Raw genomic sequence first — 7652 nt, forward strand, 5'->3', positions numbered from 1 at the left:
GGCATGACCTAGAGAGTTACATCCTACTGTAGCCTACTGGCTTGACCTAGAGAGCTAAAGTTGTTCAATTCCTGGATTTTAAATGAATATTTTCCAGTAATAATGATAATTTGTGTCTTCCTATCCACATGTGGGATCCCTCTCCTTTGTCTTCCGCTCTACACCAATAATAGACAACTACTGTGGGATCCATCTCCTTTGTCGTTCCCTCTACACCAATAACAGACAACTACTATGGGTCTCCCAATCACGGCCTGATGTGATACAGCCTGGATTGGAACCAGGGACTGTAGTGACGCCTCTTGCACTGAGATGCAGTGACTTAGACCGCTGCGTCCGTGTGTGTGTTTAACTTTTTAACTGTACTAGAATGTTAAAGGGCCGCTAAAAATTTAAATATCGGTTATCGGTATAGTTTTTTGGGGCAAGAAAAATATTGGCCAAAAATGTGATATCGGTGCATCCCATTATTCTAAAATTGATTATTCTTTTTTAAATCGTCATCAATCTACACACAATACCCCATAATGCCATCACAATACCCCATAATGCCATCACAATACCCCATAATGCCATCACAATACCCCATAATGGCAAATCAAAAATAGGTTTAGATTTTTTGCAAATGTATTAAAACTATTCCCCAGGATAACTAGTCTGAGTAATGTTAGATCCCAGGATAACTAGTCTGAGTAATGTTAGATCCCAGGATAACTAGTCTCGGAGTAATGTTAGATCCCAGGATAACTAGTCTCGGAGTAATGTTAGATCCCAGGATAACTAGTCTCGGAGTAATGTTAGATCCCAGGATAACTAGTCTCGGAGTAATGTTAGATCCCAGGATAACTAGTCTCGGAGTAATGTTAGATCCCAGGATAACTCGTCTCAGAGTAATGTTAGATCCCAGGATAACTCGTCTCAGAGTAATGTTAGATCCCAGGATAACTAGTCTCAGAGTAATGTAAGTCTCAGATAGTTTTAACCCATTACAGTCTAAGCCCTGTCTGAGGGTCTAAACAACATGAAGGGCTTCCCCTGTATTGTACTGTTTTAAGAAGGTTATACCAAGGATAATTTTGCTATTTGATTTTGAACTGTAAGACCCATGGAAGTATCAACATAAAATATTTGTCCATACTGCTATTACCCATACTAACACATTGGATAACATTCACAACATGGAACAACAGTAACCATAGTAAAACATTGGATAACATTCACAACATGGAACAACAGTAACCATAGTAACGCATTGGATAACATTCACAACATGGAACAGTAACCATAGTAAAACATTGGATAACATTCACAACATGGAACAACAGTAACCATAGTAACGCATTGGATAACATTCACAACATGGAACAACAGTCCATACTGCTATAACCCATAGTAACACATTGGATAACATTCACAACATGGAACAACAGTAACCATAGTAACACATTGGATAACATTCACAACATGGAACAACAGTAACCATAGTAACACATTGGATAACATTCACAACAGTAACCATAGTAACACATTGGATAACATTCACAACATGGAACAACAGTAACCATAGTAACACATTGGATAACATTCACAACATGGAACAACAGTAACCATAGTAACACATTGGATAACATTCACAACAGGAACAACAGTAACCATAGTAACATTGTTTCTCCCAGAACATCTAAAGGAAGTTTGTTCTGAAGTGTCTGTCTGATATCTAAGAGATGTAAAAAATTATATATATATTTTTTACATGTCTTTAAGTCTTTAACCCCCTTTTTTGTCACTTAAATCTTTCCACATTTTGTTACGTTACAGCCTTATTCTACAATTGATTAAATAAATAAAAATCCTCATCAGTCTACACACAATACCTCGTAATGACAAAGAGAAAATAGGTTTGGAGATTTTTTTTTACATTTATTAAAAATAAAAAACAGAAATACCTTATTTACATAAGTATTCAGACCCTTTGCTGTGAGAATTGAAATTGACCTCAGGTGCATCCTGTTTCCAATGATCATCGTTGAGATGTTTCTACAACTTGTTTGGAGTCCACCTGTGGTAAATTAAATTGATTGGATATGATTTGGAAAGGCACACACCTGTCTGGCTACCACAGCATTTTGAAGCGATACGCCATCCCATCTGGTTTGCGCTTAGTGGGACTATCATTTGTTTTTCAACAGGACAATGAACCAACACACCTCCAGGCTGTGTAAGGGCTATTTTACCAAGAAGGAGAGTGATGGAGTGCTGCATCAGATAACCTGGCCTTCACAATCACCTGACCTCAACCCAATTGAGATGGTTTGGGATGAGTTGGACCACAGAGTGAAGGAAAAGCAGCCAACAAGTGCTCAGCATATGTGGGAACTCCTTCAAGACTGTTGGAAAAGCATTCCAGGTGAAGCTGGTTAAGAGAATGCCAAGAGTGTGCAAAGCTGTCATCAAGGCAAAGGGTTGCTACTTTGAAAAATCTAAAATATATTTAGAATTGTTTACCACTTTTTTTGGTTACTACATGATTCCATATGTGTTATTTCATAGTTTTGATTTCTTCACGATTATTCTACAATGTAGATAAAATGGTACAACAAATAATTATAACCCTTGAATGACTAGGTGTGTCCACTCGTTTGACTGGTACTGTATATCTCATGGATGTTTTTACATTCAGTTACATGAAGTCACTTTCTTACCACTTCTTCCATAGTCAAACATGTAAGGAAAGATTTTTTTAAATCAAAAGGGATGCTGTCAAAAATGTATTGAATTCAAATGGATTTACCCAGCCTACAAAGCACTACAGCCACTCTGTGACAACCAGTTCTGCTCTTTTATTGAGGGATCTAGTCTAGATTAAACTTCATAGGAAGACAGTTTTATCATGTGGAGGTTTCATTTAGGTCTCTGTTTAACGACATACTCTGTGTGTCTTTGCAAGGAGAGAAACCAGACTCTCACTCTGACAGCGGGAAGAGTCCTTCAGAGGAACCAGACCCAGAGACGCCCAGACCAGCGAGACAACACCACTGCTCCCACTGTGAAAATAGTTTTTGCTGGTTAGGGAACCTAAAACTGCATGAGAGGACACACACAGGAGAAAATCCTTACCAATGCTCTCAGTGTGGAAAGAATTTTACCATGTTAACTAACCTGAAAAGGCACAAGAGAATACACACAGGAGAAAAGCCTTACCAATGTTCCCAGTGTGAAAAGAGTTTTACCATGTTAACTAACCTTAAAGCTCATGAGAGAATACAGAGGAGAAAAGTCTTTCTAATGCTCCCAGTCTGTAAAGGGTTTTACCTGGTCAAGTAGCCTGAAGGAGCATTAGAGGATAAACACGGTAAAAGTCCTACCACTGCTCTCTGTGTGGAAGAACATTCAGAGATCCTGAAATCAAATGAGAGAATAGAAAGGCTGTATTCTGACTTATATTTTTGACTGAGAATGTGTTTTTTGTTTGTGCCACATGAAATCATATTGTGTATGATTACACCTGTCTATATAATGTCCAACAGTTGACAATGCATTTCAGAGCAAACACCAAGCAATGAGGTCGAATAAATTGTCCTGAGAGCTCCGACACAGGATTGTGTCGAGGCACAGATCTGGGGAATGGTACCAAAAAATGTCTGCAACATTGAAAGTCCCCAAGAACACAGTGGCCACCATAATTTTTTAATGGAAGAAGTTTGGAAGACTCTTCCTAGAGCTGGCCACCCGGCCAAACTACGCAATCGGGGAAGAAGGGCCTTTGTCAGGGAGGTGACCAAGAACCCGATGGTTACTCTGACAGAGCGCTAGAGTTCCTCTGTTGAGATGGGAGAACCATCCGGAAGGACAACCATCTCTGCAGCACTCCACCAATCAGGCGTTTGTGGTAGAGTGGCCAGACGGAAGCCACTCCTCAGTAAAAGGCACCTGACAGCCCGCTTGGAGTTTGCCAAAAAGGCACCTAAAGGACTCTCAGACCATGAGAAACAAGATTCTCTGGTCTGATGAAACCAAGATTGAACTCTTTGGCCTGAATGCCTTTTGGAAACCTCCAAGCTGGATTTATTTTCTAAATGCGCTTTAATGATTTTTTTAAAAATTGAAACCAAGATTGAACTCTTTGGCCTGAATGCCTTTTGGAAACCTCCAAGCTGGATTTATTTTCTAAATGCGCTTTAATGATTTTTTTTAAAATATGATTTGTGCCTTTTATTAAGGTATATATATATATAGTCTGTTCAACCTCTCTTTTGTATCGTCTGAGATTCCTAAAGATTGTAAAGCTGCCGTGGTCATCCCCCTCTTCAAAGGGGGAGACACTCTAGACCCAAACCTACAGACATATATCTATTCTACCCTGCCTTTCTAAGGTCTTCGAAAGCCAAGTTAACAAACAGATTACCGACCATTTCGAATCCCACCGTACCTTCTCCGCTATGCAATCTGGTTTCAGAGCTGGTCATGGGTGCACGTCAGCCACGCTCAAGGTACTAAACGATATCAGAACCGCCATCGATAAAAGACAGTACTGTGCAGCCGTCTTCATCGACCTGGCCAAGGCTTTTGACTCTGTCAATCACCGTATTCTTATCAGCAGACTCAACAGCCGATAAGAACAACCTATCAATCAACAACCGATCACTGCCCACACCCGCCCGACTAGCATCACTACTCTGCACGGTTCTGACTTAGAATATGTGGACAACTATAAATATCTAGGTGTCTGGCTAGACTGTAAACTCTCCTTCCAGACTAATATTAAGCATTTCCAATCCAAAATTAAATCTAGAATTGGCTTCCTATTTCGCAACAAAGCCTTCTTCACTCACACTGCCAAACATACCCTCGTAAAACTGACTATCCTACCGATCCTTGACTTCGGTGATGTCATTTAAAAAATAGCCTCCAACACTCTACTCAGCAAACTGGATGCAGTCTATCACAGTGCCATCCGTTTTGTCACTAAAGCCCCATATACCACCCACCACTGCGACCTGTATGCTCTTGTCGGCTGGCCCTCGCTACATATTCGTCGCCAAACCCACTGGCTCCAGGTCATCTATAAGTCTTTGCTAGGCCGCCTTCACTCAGCTCACTGGTCACCATAGCAACACCCACCCATAACACGCGCTCCAGGAGGTATATCTCACTGGTTATCCCCAAAGCCAACACCTTCTTTGGCCGCCTTTCCTTACAGTTCTCTGCTGCCAATGACTGGAACGAATTGCAAAAATCGCTGAAGTTGGAGACTTCACTAACTTTAACTCCCTCACTAACTTTAAGAAGCAACTATCTGAGCAGCTTACCTATCGCTGCAGCTGCACACAGCCCATCTGTAAATAGCCCATCCAACTACCTACCTCATCTCTATTGTTTTATGATTTTTTTTTTTTTGCTCTTTTGCACAACAGTAATTCTACTTGCACATCATCATCTGCACATCTATCACTCCAGTGTTAATTTGCTAAATTGTAATTATTTTGCCACTAAGGCCTATTTATTGCCTTACCTCCGTACTCCATTTGCACACACTGTATATAGATTTTTCTATTGTGTTGTTAACTGTACGTTTGTTTATCCCACGTGTAACTCTGTTGTTTTTTTGTCGCACTGCTTTGCTTTATCTTGGCCAGGTCGCAGTTGTAAAATAGAACTTGTTCTCAACTGGCCACCTGGTTAAATAAAGGTAAATAAAAAATATTAACTTTATTGACACCCAAATGGATACTGTCATTAACACCGTTCTTCAATAATTACACATAATTCTTAATACTGTATCAACCATTATATTAAGCAGGACATTCAAGCGATCCTTACAATTATAATCCAAAGTAGTGTGAAATGCACTAATAAGCAACCTAGAAATGGAGGTTACTCCCCTGAGTTTTCCCCCATTCACATTCAGAATACATTGTGAAAAACTAAAAGCTTTGCTCACCATTTTTGCTCCAGGCAGATATACTACATCCATAACTAGTGGTTTCCTCATTAGCAGATATACTACATCCATAACTAGTGGTTTCCTCATTAGCAGATATACTACATCCATAACTAGTGGTTTCCTCATTACCAGATATACTACATCCATAACTAGTGGTTTCCTCATTACCAGATATACTACATCCATAACTAGTGGTTTCCTCATTAGCAGATATACTACATCCATAACTAGTGGTTTCCTCATTAGCAGGGAGGTGTTTCTGCAATCAAATTGTGTGTGCATCGCCCTCATGCCGCAATTTTATTAAACACAGAAAGGGGCTTATATTGGAGCCCAAAAGTCGTCTGTCACACTGCTTAGAGTTTCAACAACATGAATAACTTATTTCTAGTCTACAATCTTAGATGTTACTACTAATGTGAAAACAAGGCAAATATGACTATTCTTGCTCATTTTAAGACAAATGTCAAATAATCATTACATTCATTACAGGTGTCAATTATTGTACAACATCATGGCTATGCTGTTGGCATCACTTTTACAGTGGATTTCTGCTGTTGTGGGCCTTTAAACATCTGTCTGACTTTGTTGTTTACACAGGAGAGAGACGGGACTATTGTGGATCCTCTGGGGAGCCTCAACAACCTAATGATGCTGACAAGGCAGAGAAGAGTTTCTCCAGATCAGAACACCTCAAGAAACATCTGCGGAGATCCACAAGGAAGAGAACTCACTGCTGCTCTGATTGTGGGAAGAGATTCACCTCCTCAGCAGGCATTAAAATTCATCAGATAATCCACACAGGATTACAGAAATATTATAGCTGTACTCAATGTGGGAAGAGTTGTACTCAGCTAAGGGGCCTGATATTACACCAGAGAACACACACAGGAAAGAAATCGTATAGCTGTGATGAATGTGGGAAGAGTTTTCCTCTGGTATTCAACCTAATATTACACCAGAGAAGACACACAGGAAAGAAATCGTATAGCTGTGATGAATGTGGGAAGATTTTTACTAGACCTAGCCGTCTTGTTGTACACCAGAGAACACACACAGGAGAGAAACCTTATGGCTGTGGTCAATGTGGGAAGAGTTTTACTAGATCTAGCTATCTAACTATACACCAGAGAATACACACAGGAGAGAAACCTTATAGTTGTGATCAATGTGGGAAGAGTTTTACTACATCAAGCTATCTAACTGTACACCAGAGAACACACACAGGAGAGAATCCGTGCTGTGATCAATGTGGGAAGAGATACACTGATAAAAGATCTCTGATTAAACATCAGAAAATACATGGAGTTGTTTGATGATATCAATGAATTAATGTCACAATGTAGAATGTTTTAACATTGTAGTAGGAGTATTTTAATGATGTCACAATGTAGAATGTTTTAACATTGTAGTAGGAGTATTTTAATGATGTCACAATGTAGAATGTTTTAACATTGTAGTAGGAGTATTTTAATGATGTCACAATGTAGAATGTTTTAACATTGTAGTAGGAATATTTTAATGATGTCACAATGTAGAATGTTTTAACATTGTAGTAGGAGTATTCTAATGATGTCACAATGTAGAACCCTAAATGTTTGTCCCCTGTTCTATTGATTTCAGCATGATATGGATATTAGCCTCAGGGGGAAAATCCAGGCTATGAATTGAAAGAGTACTATTTTTGTGATTTAACAAAAAGTGACTA

This window comes from Salvelinus namaycush, unplaced genomic scaffold (assembly GCF_016432855.1).
Source record: "Salvelinus namaycush isolate Seneca unplaced genomic scaffold, SaNama_1.0 Scaffold48, whole genome shotgun sequence".
NCBI lineage: Eukaryota > Metazoa > Chordata > Actinopteri > Salmoniformes > Salmonidae > Salvelinus > Salvelinus namaycush.